The sequence below is a fragment of the Hemiscyllium ocellatum genome, chromosome 21, assembly GCF_020745735.1.
Source record: "Hemiscyllium ocellatum isolate sHemOce1 chromosome 21, sHemOce1.pat.X.cur, whole genome shotgun sequence".
In the NCBI taxonomy this organism is placed as follows: domain Eukaryota; kingdom Metazoa; phylum Chordata; class Chondrichthyes; order Orectolobiformes; family Hemiscylliidae; genus Hemiscyllium; species Hemiscyllium ocellatum.
The window spans coordinates 20,730,582-20,749,727 of NC_083421.1; the positions used below are offsets into that span (position 1 = coordinate 20,730,582).

The window sequence follows — 19,146 nt, forward strand, 5'->3', positions numbered from 1 at the left end:
GTTACTCTGTGTGAATACTGTGGGGATCTGGGGGAGTTACTCTGTGTGAATACTGTGGGGATATGGGGAAGTTACTCTGTGTGAATACTGTGGGGATCTCGAGGAGTTACACTGTGTGCAAACTGTAGGGATATGGGGAGTTACTCTGTGTGAATACTGTGGGGATCTGGGGGAGTTACTCTGTGTGAATACTGTGGGGATCTGGGGGAGTTACTCTGTGTGAAAACTGTGGGGATATGAGGAGTTGCTCTGTGTAAATACTGTGGGGATATGGGCAGTTACTCTGTATGAGTACTGTGGGGATATGGGGAGTTACTCTGTGTGAATACTGTGGGGATATGTGGGAGTTACTCTGTGTGAAGATTGTGGGGATATGGGGGAGTTACTCTGTGTGAATACTGTGGGGATATGTGGAAGATACTCTGTGTGAATATTGTGGGGATCTGGGGGAGTTACTCTGTGCAAATACTGTGGGGATATGGGGAAGTTACTCTGTGTGAATACTATGGGGATATGTGGAGTTACTCTGTGTGAATACTGTGGGTATATATGGGAGTTACTCTGTGTGAATACTGTGGGGATCTGGGGGAGTTACTCTGTGCGAATACTGTGGGTATCTGGGGGAGTTACTCTGTGTTAATACTGCGGGGATATGGGGAGTTACTCTGTGTCAATACTGTGGGGATATGAGGAGTTGCTCTGTGTAAATACTGTAGGGATATGGGCAGTTACTCTGTATGAGTACTGTGGGGATATAGGGAGTTACTCTGTGTGAATACTGTGGGGATATGTGGGAGTTACTCTGTGTGAATACTGTGGGGATATGTGGAAGATACTCTGTGTGAATATTGTGGCGATCTGGGGGAGTTACTCTGTGCAAATACTGTGGGGATATGTGGAAGTTACTTAGTGTGAATACTGTGGGGATATGTGGAAGTTACTCTGTGTGAATACTGTGGGGATATGGGGAGTTTCTCTGTGGGAATACTGTGGGGTTCTAGGGGAATTACTCTGAGTGAATACTGTGGGGAAACGGGGAGTTACTCTGTGTGCATACTGTGGGCACATGGGGGAGTTACTCAGTGTGAATACTGTGGGGTTATAGGGAGGTACTCTGTGTGAATACTGTGGGGATATTGAGGAGTTACTCTGTGTGAATACTGTGGGCATATGGGGGAGTTACTCTGTGTGAATACTGTGGGAATCTCGAGGAGTTACTCTGTGTGAATACTGTGGGGATCTGGGGGACTTACTCTGTGTGAATACTGTGGGGATATGGGGAAGTAACTCTGTGTGAATACTGTGGGGATCTCGAGGAGTTACTCTGTGTGAATACTGTGGGGATCTGGGGGACTTACTCTGTGTGAATACTGTGGGGATATTGGGAAGTTACTCTGTGTGAATACTGTGGGGATCTCGAGGAGTTACACTGTGTGAATACTGTGGGGATATGGGGAAGTTACTCTGTGTGAATACTGTGGGGATCTCAAGGAGTTACTCTGTGTGAATACTGTGGGGATCTGGGGTCTTACTCTGTGTGAATACTGTGGGGATATGTGGGAGTTACTCTGTGTGAATACTGTGGGGATCTGGGGGAGTTTCTCTGTGTGAATACTGTAGGGATGTGGGGAGTTACTTTGTGTGAATACTGTGGGGATCTGGGGGAGTTACTCTGTATGAATACTGTGGGGATCTGGTGGAGTTACTCTGTGTGAATACTGTGGGGATCTGGGGGAGTTACTCTGTGTGAATACTGTGGGGATCTGGGGGAGTTACTCTGTGTGAATACTGTGGGGATATGGGGAGTTACTCTGTGTGAATACTGAGGAGATATGGGTGTTTTACTCTGTGTGAATACTGTGGGGATATGGGGAAGTTACTCTGTGTGAATACTGTGGGGATATGAGGAGTTGCTCTGTGTAAATACTGTGGGGATATGGGGAGTTACTCTGTATGAGTACTGTGGGGATATGGGGAGTTACTCTGTGTGAATACTGTGGGGATATGTGGAGTTACTCTGTGTGAAGATTGTGGGGATATGGGGAGTTACTCTGTGTGAATATTGTGGGGATCTGGGGGAGTTACTCTGTGCAAATACTGTGGGGATATGGGGAAGTTACTCTGTGTGAATACTGTGGGGATATGGGGTAGTTACTCTGTGTGAATACTGTGGGGATATGTGGAAGATACTCTGTGTGAATATTGTGGGGATATGGGGAGTTACTCTGTGCAAATACTGTGGGGATATGTGGAGTTACTCTGTGTGAATACTGTGGGTATATGTGGGAGTTACTCTGTGTGAATACTGTGGGGATCTGGGGGAGTTACTCTGTGTGAATACTGTGAAGATATGTGGGAGTTACTCTGTGTGAATACTGTGGGTATATGTGGGAGTTACTCTGTGTGAAAACTGTGGGGATATGGGGTGTTATTCCCGGTGAATACTGCATGATCTGATTGAATATGTCCTTTTGTAGCTCAGACGCTACCCTGACGTTTTTCCCATCTCTATACCACCTTGGGACATGCTAATATTTGACGGGTGATATCTAAGTGGAACATTTTGTTGTTGTCGTACTTTGAATAGGCTGAAGGGGGTCTCTCTTGATCAGTGGAGCTGGTGAACGGGGCTGAGGGGGGAGGGGGAGGGAGCAGGATTTGTCTGGATATCCTCTATCCTCACTGACAGATTGGAGCCTTTTTCACAGTCATTGTGCTCCAGATTGGATGTGCCAGGAGCCAGTAAATGCGAGACCATTCTTCCATTGCCAGGAGTGTATGTTTGTGTTCCCGTCTCCGTGGAGATCCCAGTTTGGCCGGGAAGGAAGGATTCCTGGCTGGTTTCCGGAGTTGATTTCCTTTCTGAGGCTGGCAGCCTGCAAAGATTTGTGCGTGTCTGACAGTCAGGGTCTCGCTCCTTCTGCAGCTGCTTCATTTCCAACTGAGGGAGTGTGTCTCATTGAGAAACCAAACACTTAAAGGAGGCAAAGAACCTCCAGACCGACACATCCTCTGTCCCGGAAGGGTAACTGGCTCAGAGAAATTCTACACCTCCTGTCCCTCAGAGCCTGGGAGAGTCAGGTCTGACTGAGGCCTAGTAAGCAGGCCTCAGGTAACACAGTGACCTCCCTGTAAACCTCTCCCCCTCCATCACTCCCCATAAACCCCTCCAAGACAGCGAAACAATATTATTATGAGAAGAGGATACTATAGAATGGATATTATTAAACGAGAAAGACTGCAGAAAAGATTTTCTTGAATCATACCTGGGCTGGAAGGTTGGAGTTAGAAGGAGAGGTTGGATGGACTGGGATTTTTATTCCCTGGAGTGTGGGAGACTGAGGGGGTCATCTTACAGAGGTTGATAAAATCATGAGAGGCTCACACAAGGTGGACAGCCACCAGCTTTCCCCCAGGGAAGGGGAATCTAAATCTGGAGGGTGGAGGTTTAAGCTGAGAGGGGAGGGACACAGAAGGGTCCAGAGGTGCAATTCTTTCACACAGAGGGGGGTGAGAGTCTGGAACGAGCTGCCAGAGAAAATGGTGGAATTGAATATAACTGTCATTTCAGAAACATTTGTAAAGGTGCGTGAATGGACTAGGTGCTGAAGGGCACATGACCAAATGCAGCCAAACAGGACTAGGTTAAGTCTGAAAACTGGGCAGCATGATCGAGTTGGGCCCTAGAGCCTGTTTCCCTGCTGTAAACCTCTGACCCTGTGACATCTGCTCCGTCACCTCTGAGGAAAAAAACCACAGATCCCCCTCAGTTCGGGGGGGGGATGGGCAGGGGATTGCACTGAGGCACAGAGTGAGGTCTCCAGGGGGCACAGAGGAGACTCGGGGAGATCTGACTGTCGATGTATTCCCAGCAACAGCCCTGTGAGTCACCCGGGAATGTATGGCCCACTCCTGCACTACATCCCGGGTATGGCCAAGTGGGAGGTGATGGTGACCTTGGGAATATAGCACCATCATTCCAGTTGGTATAACATTCTTTGTCAATTTTTGATCGTACGACATTGCTTGATCGCATGGCATGTCTTGATCATGTGATGTTTCTTGGTCACATGACATTGCTTGGTCATGTGACATGTCTTGACCACATGACATCATTTGGTTAGGGGACATTGCTTGGTCATGTGACATGTCTTGACCACATGACATCGTTTGGTTATGGGACATTGTTTGGTCCATGTGACTGGACGTGGTGAGGAGAGATTGGGGCCGTGAAGTTGAGGTCCGGGAGGAGGTAGGTGCAGGTACTGCCCAGCGGGTGTGAGACCATCCGCCCAAAAGTAGGAAAACACTTCAGATCCAGTCAGGCACTGCCCCCCACCACCCCACCCTGCTCCCCCAGCTCGTCGAATACCGAGTGCTCCTGACAAACACAGCCCTCTCCTTTCCCCATCTCCCCTGTCTCTCCCATTCTCCAGCAAAAACCCAGTGAGTAGGAGAGAGAGGAGGACATTCAGCCCTTTGAGGTTGTCCTGCTATCCATTCTGATCATGGCTGACCATCCCTCTTTCCCCCATACCCTTCCAAACTTCAGCCGCCTCTGTGAAATCGTACAATGTTTTACCCTGACCAACTTCCTGTGACAGTGATTCCCACTCTCGGGGGCAACATCTCACTCCGAAAGGGTTTTCCCGGTATCCTTACACTGCAGGCCCGGGTCTGGACACCCCCTCTGCCATTGGGAATATCCTTCCTCCAGCTCCCCCCTTGTCTGGTCATGTCAGAATTCGATCGGTTTCAATCCGAACCCCCTTATTCTTCCCGATTCCAGGGAACAGAATCCAAAATGTTTCACCCTCTCCCCACCGGTCAGTGCTGCAATCCCAGGAATCAGGCTGGGAAAGCTTCGCTCTGCTCCCTCCATCACCAGAACATCCGTCCTCAGAGACAGAGAATAAAACTGCCCACAGAGCTGTGCTCTCACCAGGGCGCTATATAATTGCAGTAGGTCAGCCCAGCTCCTCTCCCCCTGTTAGATAACCACTTACTCCCTATCCCAGTGCCAGCCCCTCTGTATCCCAGCATTCCGGCTCCAATTCCCACAAAGGGACTCCCTAGCTTCCCTCTTACAGCGGGAGCCCCTGATAGAGACTGCACCCACACCCCCCGTAACTCACCAGGACAGACAGACGCACCCCACCCCCTCAGGACAGACTATGGCCCCCCTCCCTGAGGGACTAGGCCGGAGATTCCCGTACAGTCAGTGAGCGGGGCGCTGACTGACGTCTGTACAGCTCCCTGACTGTGTTCCCATGACTCCCCGAATAGCCCCCTGCTCAGCCCACAGGACTGACCCTGACCTGGAAAGCGATAATCATCCCCCTCCCCCCTTCGGCCCTGACAACTCCGAGTGATGGCCTGACCCCTGTCCTAGCCCTCAGTCTGATCTCCCAGGCAACCCCTGGCCTGACTGTCCTGGAGTCCCTGGCTGAAGGCTGTGTCCCTGGATCAGTTTGAGGCCTACTCCCCTAGGCCTTAGAGCCATGGCCTGTCAGGGAATGTCCAGGGCGGTGTGTTTGCCGCAGAGCCAGCTGTGGGATTGGTTGGGCCCTTCGGGTAAATGTCCAATCTGGTCGATTCCTAACGACCCTCTGGGTAATTAGTGCTGGGTAATAAATACAGACCAGGCCTGTGGTAGGCCTTATTCCACGAAGGGATTAAAAACAAGAGAGAGATTTTGAGTCTCTCAGGGGGAGTCGGTGGAAATGTAGAGTGCGATCTCAGATCAGCGAGGACTGAGCTGAATGATAGAACAAGCTTGACAGGCCGAACGGCCGACTGCTGCTGCTATACCCCGTTTTCCAGCATCCGGATCTTTTACCGGCTCGTTGGGCACTGCCCAGACAGACTGAGCGTTGGTGTTCAGAGAGGGGGCAACTTGTGGCAGGATCAGGTCAGAGCGTTTCAGGGTTTGGCCTTTCACTGTCCCTCCCAGCACCGTGAGCTTCAGCTGGAAACACACCACATCACCGCGGGATCACATCACCGTGGGGTCACATCACCGCGGGGTCACATCACCGCGGGGTCACATCACCGTGGGGTCACACCACCGCGGGATCACATCACCGCGGGGTCACATCACCGCGGGGTCACATCGCCGCGGGGTCACATCACCGCGGGGTCACATTACCGTGGGGTCACATTACCGCGGGGTCACATCACCGTGGGGTCACATTACCGTGGGGGTAAGGTCACCACGGGGGCTGGGGGCTGGGGAATGGGAGGTGGGGGCTGTGGGCTGGGAGCTGGGAGCTGGGGGCTGGGAGCTGGGAGCTGGGGGCTGAGGGATGGGAGCTGGGGGCTGGGGGCTGGGGACTGGGGGCTGGGGGCTGTGGGCTGGGGTCTGGGAGCTGGGGGCTGGGAGCTGGGAGCTGGGAGCTGGGGGATGGGAGCTGGGGGCTGGGGACTGGGGTCTGGGGGCTGGGGGCTGGGGTCTGGGGTCTGGGGGCTGGGGTCTGGGAGCTGGGGGCTGGGAGCTGGGGACTGGGGGCTGGGGGCTGGGGACTGGGGGCTGGGGGCTGGGGTCTGGGAGCTGGGGGCTGGGAGCTGGGAGCTGGGGGCTGGGGGATGGGAGCTGGGGGCTGGGAGCTGGGAGCTGGGGGCTGGGAGCTGGGGGCTGGGGGCTGGGGGCTGGGAGCTGGGGGCTGGGAGCTGGGGACTGGGGGCTGGGGGCTGGGGACTGGGGTCTGGGGGCTGGGGGTTGGGGGCTGGGGACTGGGGGCTGGGGGCTGTGGGCTGGGGTCTGGGAGCTGGGGGCTGGGGGCTGGGAGCTGGGGGCTGGGAGCTGGGGGCTGGGGGCTGGGAGCTGGGGGCTGGGGCTGGGGGCTGGGAGCTGGGGGCTGGGGTCTGGGGGCTGGGAACTGGGAGCTGGGGGCTAGGAGCTGGGGGCTGGGGGCTGGGAGCTGGGGTCTGGGAGCTGGGGGATGGGAGCTGGGGGCTGGGAGCTGGGGCTGGGGGCTGGGAGCTGGGGGCTGGGGGCTGGGAGCTGGGGGTTGGGGGCTGGGAACTGGGAGCTGGGGGCTAGGAGCTGGGGGCTGGGGACTGGGAGCTGGGGGCTGGGAGCTGGGGGCTGGGAGCTGGGGGCTGGGGGCTGGGAGCTGGGGGCTGGGAGCTGGGGGCTGGGGGCTGGGGGATGGGGGCTGGGGACTGGGGACTGGGGACTGGGGGCTGGGGGCTGGGAGCTGGGGGTTGGGGACTGGGGGCTGGGGACTGGGGGCTGGGGGCTGGGAGCTGGGGGCTGGGAGCTGGGAGTTGGGGGCTGGGGGCAGGGGGCTGGGAGCTGGGAGCTGGGAGCTGGGGGCTGGGAGCTGGGGGTTGGGGGCTGGGGGCTGGGGGCTGGGAGCTGGGGGCTGGGAGCTGGGAGTTGGGGGCTGGGGGCTGGGGGCTGGGAGCTGGGAGCTGGGAGCTGGGGGCTGGGGGTTGGGGGCTGGGGGCTGGGGGCTAGGAGATGGGAGCTGGGGGATGGGGACTGGGGGCTGGGAGCTGGGGGCTGGGAGCTGGGGCTGGGAGATGGGGGTTGGGGGCTGGGAGATGGGGGCTGGGGGCTGGGAGCTGGGAGCTGGGGGATGGGGGATAGGGACTGAGGGATGGGGACTGGGGGCTGGGGACTGAGGGATGGGGACTGGGGGCTGGGGGCTGTGGGCTGGGGACTGAGGGATGGGGACTGGGGGCTGGGGGATGGGGACTGAGGGATGGGGACTGGGGGCTGGGGGATGGGGACTGGTGGATGGGGGCTGGGAGCTGGGAGCTGGGGGCTGGGAGCTGGGAGCTGGGGGCTGGGGGCTGGGGGCTGGAGCTGGGGGCTGGGAGCTGGGGGCTGGGGGTTGTGGGCTGGGGGCTGGGAGCTGGGGACTGGGGGCTGGGGACTGGGGACTGGAGCTGGGGGCTGGGAGCTGGGGGCTGGGAGATGGGAGCTGGGGGCTAGGAGCTGGGAGCTGGGGGCTGGGAGCTGGGGGATGGGGGCTGGGGGATGGGGGCTAGGAGCTGGGGGCTGGGGGCTGGGAGCTGGGGTCTGGGAGCTGGGGGATGAGAGCTGGGGGCTGGGGGCTGGGGGTTGGGGGCTGGGAGCTGGGGGCTGGGAGCTGGGGGATGGGGGCTGGGAGCTGGGGGCTGGGGGCTGGGAGCTGGGGGCTGGGAGCTGTGGGCTGGGGGCTGGGAGCTGGGGGCTGGGAACTGGGAGCTGGGGGCTAGGAGCTTGGGGCTGGGGGCTGGGAGCTGGGGGATGGGAGCTGGGGGCTGGGGGCTGGGAGCTGGGGCATGGGAGCTGGGTGTTGGGGGCTGGGAACTGGGAGCTGGGGGCTAGGAGCTGGGGTCTGGGGGCTGGGAGCTAGGAGCTAGGGGCTGGGAACTGGGAGCTGGGGGCTCGGGGCTGGGGGCTGGGAGCTGGGGACTGGGGGCTGGGAGCTGGGGGCTAGGGGCTTGGGGCTGGGAACTGGGAGCTGGGGGCTCGGGGCTGGGGGCTGGGAGCTGGGGGCTGGGAGCTGGGGGCTGGGGGCTGGGGATGGGGGCTGGGGGATGGGGACTGGGGACTGGGGACTGGGGGCTGGGGGCTGGGGGCTGGGAGCTGGGGGTTGGGGACTGGGGGCTGGGGGCTGGGAGCTGTGGGGGGGTTGCCGGATAGGAGTGAGGAGGGAGCGGGAGTGATGAGGGGGTGAGGTGGGGGTGAGGTGGAGGTGATGTGGGTGTGAGGAGGGGATGAGGTGGGGGTGATGAGGGGGTGAGGTGGGTGTGAGGAGGGGGTGATGAGGGGGTGATGAGGGGGTGAGGTGGGGGTGATGAGGGGGTGAGGTGGGGGTGATGAGGGGGTGATGAGGGGGTGATGTGGGGGTGATGTGGGGGTGATGAGGGGGTGAGGTGGGGGTGATGTGGGGGTGAGGTGGGGGTGATGAGGGGGTGATGAGGGGGTGATGTGGGGGTGATGTGGGGGTGAGGTGGGGGTGATGAGGGGGTGAGGTGGGGGTGATGAGGGGGTGATGTGGGGGTGATGTGGGGGTGAGGAGGGGGTGAGGTGGGGGTGATGTGGGGGTGAGGAGGGGGTGAGGTGGGGGTGATGTGGGGGTGATGAGGGGGTGAGGTGGGGGTGATGAGGGGGTGAGGTGGGGGTGATGAGGGGGGTGAGGTGGGGGTGATGAAGGGGTGATGAGGTGAGGAGGGGGTGAGGTGGGGTGATGTGGGTGATAGGAGGGGGTGAGGTGGGGGTGATGAGGGGGTGAGTTAGGGGTGATGGGGGGGGGTGATGTGGTGGTGATGAGGGTGGTGAGGAGGGTGTTGAGTGTATGGAATGGACGCGGAGTCCTGTTGTCCTTCCTGAGTTGGCCGTGTCCCAGTCGGGTCCTCCCTGCCTGGACCCCGTCCCCTACCCTCAGTAACAACTGACCCTGTCGCTACAGAGTCCCCCAGCCCAGGAACTGATCCCTCACTCCAACCCGCTAACTACCCTCCCAAACTAAACCCACTAACTAACTCCAACCCGCTAACTACCCTCCCAAACTAAACCCACTAACTAACTCCAACCCGCTAACTACCCTCCCAAACTAAACCCACTAACTAACTCCAACCCGCTAACTACCCTCCCAAACTAAACCCGTCCCCGTTTGCCCAAATACGGCCCATATCCCTCTGAACCTTTCCCCTTCCTACACTTGTCCAAAAGTCTGAGTAATGTCTCCCCCCTTGCTCTGGCAGTTCGTTCCACAGCCGAGCCCCCCCCCCCTCTCTGTGTGAAAACCCTCTCCCCTCAGCTCCCTTTGAAATCTCTCCCAGCAAGTCACACGCACAAACTCTGGGAGCAGGGGCTGCTGTCTCACTCTCTCCAGGTCAGTCCCTGACTGATGGCGAGGTGGTTTCGAGAGACATTACGTTGTCGTCGTGTTACTGGAGGACAAACTGAAACGCCGCACAAACACAGGAAGGACTGGAGAAACTCAGCAGGTCTGCCGTGGCTCGAGTCCTCTTCAGAATTGGTATGTAACTCTACATCGCTTCTGAGACTGATTTCCAGAAAACACACGTTCCTTGGAACTGAGCGAGGCGAAAGGTTCATAACCTGAAATGCCTAACACGAGCTGCTCCTTTACACATGTTCCCATTTCACTTCAGCCTTTCTGCCTTGATGTATTTGGATGTCTGTTCTTGCATTCGGACCCCTTTCCAAGATATGAACAGGGAGTGAACACAGCTGTTTATGACAATAATGAACAGAGGATGCAAACAGCATGGGGGAGACACGGGTAGCGTTGTAAAATTACTGGGCTAGTTATCCAGTAGACCATGGGTAACACTCTGGAGACACAGGCTAATTCCTCACCGTGTTCCTGGATTGGCACTTAGCACCGGGAACCCAGGTTCAACTCCAGGCAGCCATCCATGTGGAGTCTCCGTGTGCTCCAGTTTCCTCCCACAACCCAAAGATGTTCAGGTTAGGTGGGTTGGCCGAGCTAAATTGCCCACCGGGTCCAAGGATGTGCAGGGTCAGTCAGGCGGGGTTACAGAGCTAGGTCTGGGGGGGATGCTCTTCAGAGAGTCGGTGAGGATTCGATGGGCTGAGTGGCCTGCTTCCGCACTGTAGGGATTCAATGTTAACTAACAAATCAGGAAGTGAATGTAGGATCAATGATCCAAAATTGTTGTGAAAGCCCACCCTATTCACACGCCAGGGTAAGGAGGCTATCATCCACATTCAGTCTGGCCTACACGTGACTCCAGACCACAGCAATGTGGGTCAATCCTAACTCCCTCTGATAGGACCTTCACTCTGTCACTAACCCTGTGTTGTCCCTGTCCTGGGAGTGTTTGATGGGGGAGCAATGTAGAGGGAGCTTTACTCTGTATCTAACCCCGTGCTGTCCCTGTCCTGGGAGTGTTTGATGGGGACAGTGTAGAGGGAGCTTTACTCTGGATCTAACCTTGTGCTGTCCCTGTCCTGGGGGTATATTGATGGGGGTAAGTGTAGAGGGAGCTTTTCTCTGTATCGAACCCCGTGCTGTCCCTGTCCTGGGAGTGTTTGATGGGGACATTGTAGAGAGAGCTTTACTCTGTACCGAACCCCGTGCTGTCCCTGTCCTGGGAGTGTTTGATGGGGGACAGTGTAGAGGGAGATTTACTCTGTATCTAACCCCATGCTGTCCCTGCCCTGGGAGTGTTTAATGGGGGGACAGTGTAGAGAGAGCTTTACTCTGTATCTAACCCCGTGCTGTCCCTGTCCTGGGAGTGTTTGATGGGGACAGTGTAGAGGGAGCTTTACTCTGGATCTAACCTTGTGCTGTCCCTGTCCTGGGGTATATTGATGGGGGTCAGTGTAGAGGGAGCTTTTCTCTGTATCGAACCCCGTGCTGTCCCTGTCCTGGGAGTGTTTGATGGGGACAGTGTAGAGGGAGCTTTACTCTGGATCTAACCTTGTTCTGTCCCTGTCCTGGGGGTATATTGATGGGGGACAGTGTAGAGAGAGCTTTTCTCTGTATCGAACCCCGTGCTGTCCCTGTCCTGGGAGTGTGTGATGGGGGATAGTGTAGAGGGAGCTTTACTCTGTATCTAACACCGTGCTGTCCCTGTCCTGGGAGTGTGTGATGGGGGACAGTGTAGAGGGAGCTTTACTCTGTGTCTAACACCGTGCTGTCCCTGTCCTGGGAGTGTGTGATGGGGGGACAGTGTAGAGGGAGCTTTACTCTGTGTCTAACCCCGTGCTGTCCCTGTCCTGGGAGTGTGTGATGGGGGGACAGTGTAGAGGGAGCTTTACTCTGTATCTAACCCCGTGCTGTCCCTGTCCTGGGAGTGTGTGATGGGGGGACAGTGTAGAGGGAGCTTTACTCTGTATCTAACCCCGTGCTGTCCCTGTCCTGGGAGTGTGTGATGGGGGGACAGTGTAGAGGGAGCATTACTCTGTGTCTAACCCCGTGCTGTCCCTGTCCTGGGAGTGTGTGATGGGGGGACAGTGTAGAGGGAGCTTTACTCTGTGTCTAACCCCGTGCTGTCCCTGTCCTGGGAGTGTGTGATGGGGGACAGTGTAGAGGGAGCTTTACTCTGTGTCTAACCCCGTGCTGTCCCTGTCCTGGGAGTGTGTGATGGGGGGACAGTGTAGAGGGAGCTTTACTCTGTATCTAACCCCGTGCTGTCCCTGTCCTGGGAGTGTGTGATGGGGGGACAGTGTAGAGGGAGCTTTACTCTGTATCTAACCCCGTGCTGTCCCTGTCCTGGGAGTGTGTGATGGGGGGACAGTGTAGAGGGAGCATTACTCTGTGTCTAACCCCGTGCTGTCCCTGTCCTGGGAGTGTGTGATGGGGGGACAGTGTAGAGGGAGCTTTACTCTGTATCTAACCCCGTGCTGTCCCTGTCCTGGGAGTGTGTGATGGGGGGACAGTGTAGAGGGAGCATTACTCTGTATCTAACCCCGTGCTGTCCCTGTCCTGGGAGTGTGTGATGGGGGGACAGTGTAGAGGGAGCATTACTCTGTATCTAACCCCGTGCTGTCCCTGCCCTGGGAGTGTGTGGCCTCCCGATATGGATGGGGTGATCTGGCTGCAGTGTTCTGATCACCTTCCCTTTGCTGCTCTCACCATTGTCAGTTCCTGGTGCTCTCCCGGCTGCAGCCTGCCTGGATCGGTTATACCAGACGCCTCTGGCCTGGAAAGCTCAGCGATGTTCAGCCCCTGCCTGCCTGCCTCAGGAATGCAGTGCGCCTGGTTTTACCAGAACTGCTTTGAAGCAATTCCAAACCGCTGGTGTCTCCTCCCCCGCTGCTCCCTCGTACTGTCTCCCAGTGAAGTGTGCACTAGACATTAATGCATGTGTCCGTTACCATGGTCACACTGCAATCTCCGTGCCTCCACATTTCCCTCTGAACTCGGCAATACAATTCCAATATTGTGTTCTGGATCAGTGGTGCTGGAAGAGCACAGCAGTTCAGGCAGCATCCAACGAGCAGCGAAATCGACGTTTCGGGCAAAAGCCCTTCATCAGGAATAAAGGCAGTGAGCTGGAAGAATGGAGAGATAAGCTAGAGGGGGGTGGGGGAGGGGAGAGAGTAAAATAGAGTACAATGGGTGAGTGGGGGAGGGGATGAAGGTGATAGGTCAGGGAGGAGAGGGTGGAGTGGATAGGTGGAAAAGGAGCTAGGCAGCTTCGACAAGTCCGGACAAGTCATGGGGACAGTGCTGAGCTGGAAGTTTGAAACTAGGATGAGGTGGAGGAAGGGGAAATGAGGAAGCTGTTGAAGTCCACATTGATGCCCTGGGGTTGAAGTGTTCCGAGGCGGAAGATGAGGCGTTCTTCCTTCAGGCGTCTGGTGGTGAGGGAGCGGCAGTGAAGGAGGCCCAGGACCTCCATGTCCTCGGCAGAGTGGGAGGGGGAGTTGAAATGTTGGGCCATGGGGCGGTGTGGTTGATTGGTGCGGGTGTCTCGGAGATGTTCCCTAAAGCGCTCCAATATTATGTTCTGTCTGGACAGTTTTGATCAGGAGCTGGTACAGATTGACCAGAGCGTTACTGAATGGGAAGGATTAAATTCTGAGTGTCAGCCACAGGCGAAATGTGGATCCCCTCGAATGCAAGGTTAAGGGATGGTCTCATCAAGGTGTTTAACACTGTTGAAGTCTTCTGTTGGTTAGATGGACTCCAAGGCAAGAGACAAACCAATTTAAAATTAAGACCAGACCATTCGGGACACACTGGGAATCTCTGTTGTTGAACCTATGAGTATTCCTGCAGGTCATCAACTGTGTGTGATACACGACTGGTGTGTGTGTGTGTGTGTGTGTGTGTGTGTGTGTGTGTGGTGGGAGGGGGGGGAGGTGGGGCTGGAGGGAGCATGGGTTGAACGTAGTGGGTGAGGGGTCAGGCTGGATGGCCTCAGGTTTCTTGAGCGTTGTTGGGAAGTGGGGAGTATTCCATCAAACTCCAGACTGGAGCGTTGTCGATGGTGGATAGACATTGGGGAGGTTGGGGAGGGGGTCAGGAGGTGAGTTTTCGCTGCTGCATCCCTAGTCTCTGACCTGCCCTTGTGTCTATGTCGAGAGAGTGGTGCTGGAAAAGCACAGCAGGTCAGGCAGCATCCGAGGGGCAGGAAAATGGACGTTTTGGGCACAGGGCGCATCATCGGGGATGAGGCTTATTGCCCGACACGTCGCTTCTCCTGCTCTTCGGACGTTGCCTGACCTGCTGTGCTTTATCAGTGCTCACTTTCACCACAGCGTGCAGGAGGGAGCCAGGAGGTGGTGAGCAGAGTTTAGCTTCTGGTCATTGGTGATCTCAGGATGTTGTAACTGGTGGAGTATGGAAACGGGCAGGTACTGGGGCCTCAGCTGTTTAAGTCACCTTCCAAACATGTGACCCCGACTGTTCAAACAGACGGGGGAGTGGGGGGGGGCAAGAGATTTCCGGGAACACCAGCCGCTGCACGTTCCCCATGAAGCCACTCACCATCCTGACTTTGGAATTGCTGTTCCTTCAGTGTTGCTGGGTCAACGCTCTGTAACGTTGTGCACCAAACTACAGCACATGGAGTGGAGCAGTTCAAGATGGCCGCTCACCTCAGGGGCATCAAGGGACGGGCAATAGACCCAGGCACCGGGGCCCATATCCCACCAAGTGAATCAAAATAAAAATCAACATCGGTGACCAAGGTGAGGGGTCTCAGTGAAGTCTCCAAATGTGCTAACACCGTGAGGTTTGGTGGGAAATGGAGCCGTGAGAAGGAATCAAAGATACTGCAGAGGGACGTGGTCAGGGGGCACCTGATGGCAGACGTGGTGAAGGGCTTATTGATTAGATTACTTACAGTGTGGAAACAGGCCCTTTGGCCCAACAAGTCCACACCGACCTGCTGAAGCGCAACCACCCAGACCCATACCCCTACATTTACCCCTTTACCTAACACTACGGGCAATTTAGCATGGCCAATTCACCTGACCCGCACATCTTTGGACTGTGGGAGGAAACCGGAGCACCCGGAGGAAACCCACGCAGACACGGGGAGAACGTGCAAACTCCGCACAGTCAGTCGCCCAAGGCGGGAATTGAACCCGGGTCTCTGGTGCTGTGAGGCAGCAGTGCTAACCACTGTGTAAGTTGAACAGGTCAGGAGGTTATATTCATTGGAAGGGTATGAGGTGACCCTGAGAGCACCAGGAAGGTCAGGGGCTGGGGTTATTGTCTCGCTGTGTTGGTCACTCCGCCCTCTGAACGTGTCACCAAACGCCACGGCCTGATGGAGGGTGCAGTGCACGCAGAGTGGCCTCTCTGTTAACTGAGGGCCAAAGCCTGACTCATTCGCTCAGCCTCGGTTTGCTCCGACCACGGCCACTACAGCCCAGCTGCCTCCATTTGACAGGCCCAGCGCCAGAGGTCCCTCACAATTGCCACTCAGTTAGTTAGAGGCTGCTTCCCACTGAGCTTCACAGCAGGCCTGGGATTGGGGGGAAGGAACGTGAACAAACCATACGGCAGCCCCAGGACCTGGTATAGACCAGCTGTCTGCCTCCTGATACCAATGGGTTAGCTTTGCCTGGGGATTGGTCCTTGTGATTGGTGTTAGTGATAGGGGTCACTGTGTAGCCTGTAAATGAGACACATCATCACAGGAATTGCTGTGTCAGGGAACCCTGGAGCTACCTGGTGATGATGTCGCAAACCTGCTTCTCACAGGGCATAAATAGTACCGTGTGGGCGGGGTTAGCCAGTTAGAAAGTAGATAGATTGTTAAAGTTTGGGGAACAGTCTCTTAGCAATCCGAACTTGGTATCTCTCAGGTTCCCACGTGAAGGTGTTTGAGTGCGATAAGGATGCTCAGTCCAAAGGTAACATCCAGACCTTACTTTCTCCTCACTCAGCTTGTCTTCACTGTAATGGCGTTAGTGCTGCAAGGAGACAAGTAGGTGGCAGTGATGGGCTGCACTGTCAAGAGGATCGTGATGGTCCACGTGGAGAAGGGAAAATCGCAAACAAATCACCATGCAGAAAAAGACAGGAGCAGTTTCACAACCAGCTCACAACCAGCACGCTGTGGGGATCTCCTGGAAAACCGATGCAGAGAATCCACTGAAAAACTAGTCAGTCACTGACAGCTTTCTACAGCTAGCGACAGAGTAAACATAGAACATAGAAAAATACAGCGCAGTACAGGCCCTTCGGCCCTCGATGTTGCGCCGATCCAAGCCCACCTAACCTACACTAGCCCACTTTCCTCCATATGCCTATCTAATGCCCGTTTAAATGCCCATAAAGAGGGAGAGTCCACCACTGCTACTGGCAGGGCATTCCATGAACTCACGACTCGCTGAGTAAAAAATCTACCCCTAACATCTGTCCTATACCTACCACCCCTTAATTTAAAGCTGTGCCCCCTCGTAATAGCTGACTCCATACGTGGAAAAAAGTTCTCATGGTCAACCCTATCTAAACCCCTAATCATCTTGTACACCTCTATCAAGTCACCCCTAAACCTTCTTTTCTCCAATGACAACAGCCCCAAGTGCCTCAGCCTTTCCTCATACCAGTAAAGTGACGTTTCAGTGAGGAAAGCGCATTTTGTTGAAGCTTTTTAATCTTGCATTCATAATTCTTGGTACATTGATCAAATGATAATTTTGTCAGCAAGCTTTATTTGAAGGTCAAAGTTTTCGAGGCTGGACGGTAAGGTCCACCACGTCAGTGTTATATTCGATGACCTTGAAGTTTCTTTGAGTATTATTTGCTCAACAAAACCCAGCGTTTTTCCTAACCGCATGGAGTGGGTCTTTATGTTACTGAGTGTTGTCAGTGATGTTGTGGTGTGAGTTAAATTGATTAAATCAACACAGAAAACATTTTAGTCAGGTGACAGCGAGATACTTCCTCATCCAAAGATAAACCTATTGAGAGGCAATATTCCTATTGCCGGCATACTCGACTATCCAGTGCACTCTCCCCCAAAATCCGGGATTATCCAGTGCATTTTTCCCGATAGAATGGCGGCTCGGTGGCTCAGTGGTTAGCACTGCTGCCTCATGGTGCCAGGTTCCATCCCACCCTCAGGCGACTGACTGTGTGGAGTTTGCACATTCTCCCCGTGTCTGCTTGGGTTTCCTCCGGGTGCTCCGGTTTCCTCCCACAGTCCAAAGATGTGCAGCTCAGGGTGAATTGGCCATGCTAAATTACCCCTAGTGTTTGGCACATGAGTCAGTGGTAAATATAGGGTAGGGGAATAGATTGGTGTCAACTTGTTGGGCTGAATGGCCTGTTTCCATACAGGAGTGAACCTAATACCCAGAATTACTGGATTATATTTTTTTTCTTTTTTTTCTCTCAGAGAGTAGAACCTCTGACGCTCCTGCTTATTTTTTTTCCTTTTTTCATTATTTTTTTTCCCTGTTATATTTTCTTTTTTTTAATTAACCCCCACACCACCGTCTAACTGCGGGAGTGCTTATATTTTTCCCCAGCACCCATGGTGTGTGTGAATTACTGGATTATTCAGTACACTGTCCCCTATACGCAGAATTACTGGATTATCCAGTTACCAATTTAAAGTTTTAAAACAGATGTGAGGGGCATTTTTTAAATACAGAGAGTGAATGAATTTCAGAGGAAGTGGTAAATACAACATTTAAAGACATTTGGAAAGGTTTAGAGGGATATGGACAAGGGCAGGCAGGTGGGATAGTTTCTCTACAGTGCCCCTTACGCCCAGAGAGAACCCACACCCTGGTGTCACTGCAACACCCTGAAGATGGTTTTATAGATCCATTTCCTTCCTTCTCAAAATTAAACAATGTTATTAGTTATCGATGTGAACAGACCAAATCACCTGATTCCTGAGTGAATCAGCCAGGGCACACCATGTCATCTCAGAGACTTGGTCATGTCCTGCATGCCAGGGTGGTATCCGAATACAGTACTGTATGTGACTCAGGTGAGTGAGTGTGTGAGACACTATCCCCCCCCCCCCCCCCCCCCCCCCCCCCCACGCCGTGAATCAAACAGCCCGGCAGCAACAATGAGGGTTATGTCCCCAGGGATGGTTTCTCCCATGCATGCCCTCAAACCAGGTAAAACCCAGAGAATGACGAGACCTCTGCTCGGGTGTTTAACCTCAGCACTGTCCCCTACACCCAGCCCAGGGGGGAGGGGGCGGGGGGTCTGCACAATCCAGACACACTGAACTCAGAAAGCGAGCAAAAATACAACAGGTGGGTTAAAGAGAATTTGTATCTAACACAGCGTGATAATGCAGACTCAACGGTAATTTTCACAACTGCATTTGACCGATACTTAAAAAAAAAGACAGGTTTGGGGTGACACTGCTACCTCACAGCACCAGGGTCCTGGGTTCGACTCCTGCCTGTCAGCGTGTGGTGTTTGCACGTTCTCCCCGTGTCTGCGTGGGTTTCCTCCGGGTGCTCCAGTTTTCTCCCACAGTCCAAAGATGTGCGGGTCAGGTGAATTGGCCATGATAAATTGCCCGTAGTGTTAGGTGAAGGGGTAAATGTAGGGGTATGGGTGGGTTGCACTTCGGTGGGTCGGTGTGGACTTGTTGGGCCGAAGGGCCTGTTTCCACACTGTAAATAATCTAATCTAGAATGTGTGGAATGTCTACAAGACTTATTTTGGAGCAGTTTGTGGTCGAGCTTATGAGGGAACAGGTGACTCTGGGCTTTGTGAAGTGTAATGAGGAATTTCCTATTCCTTGGATGCTGCCTGACCTGCTGTGCTTTAACCAGCAACACATTTTCAACTGTAATGAGGCAGACCTGATTTAGGGAGCTGAAGGTGGGGCCACTGACCGCACTATGATCGAATTCAGCCTGCAGTTTGGGGAGGGAGGAATGGAGTCAGATGGGACAATGGGACAAGAGGTGACTATAATGAGGCGTCGTCAGAGTTGATTGGAAGGCAATGGAGCAGCGATTGGGAAGAACTTCTGGGGGTAATTCAGGAGACACAGCAGAGATTCATCCCGAGGAAGGAGAAACATACTAAGGGGAGGATGGGGCGACCGTCGCTAACAGGGGAAGCCAGGGACAGCATACAAACACAAGAAAAAAAACAAAAGAATTTGGGGATGATTCATTGGAAGCCAGAGGATTGGAACCTTTAAAAACCAGCAGAGAGTATCGAACAAAGCAGTAACGTGGGAGAAGTTCAAATATGAGGGTTACCT

The 19,146-nt window shown here is 54.9% G+C and overlaps 1 pseudogene; it reads right to left on the bottom strand.

Moving 5' to 3' along the window:
- Positions 1–6,422: 6,422 nt before the first annotated feature.
- Positions 6,423–8,649, bottom strand: LOC132826020 (basic proline-rich protein-like; annotated as a pseudogene).
- Between the last annotated feature and the right edge of the window lie 10,497 nt (positions 8,650–19,146).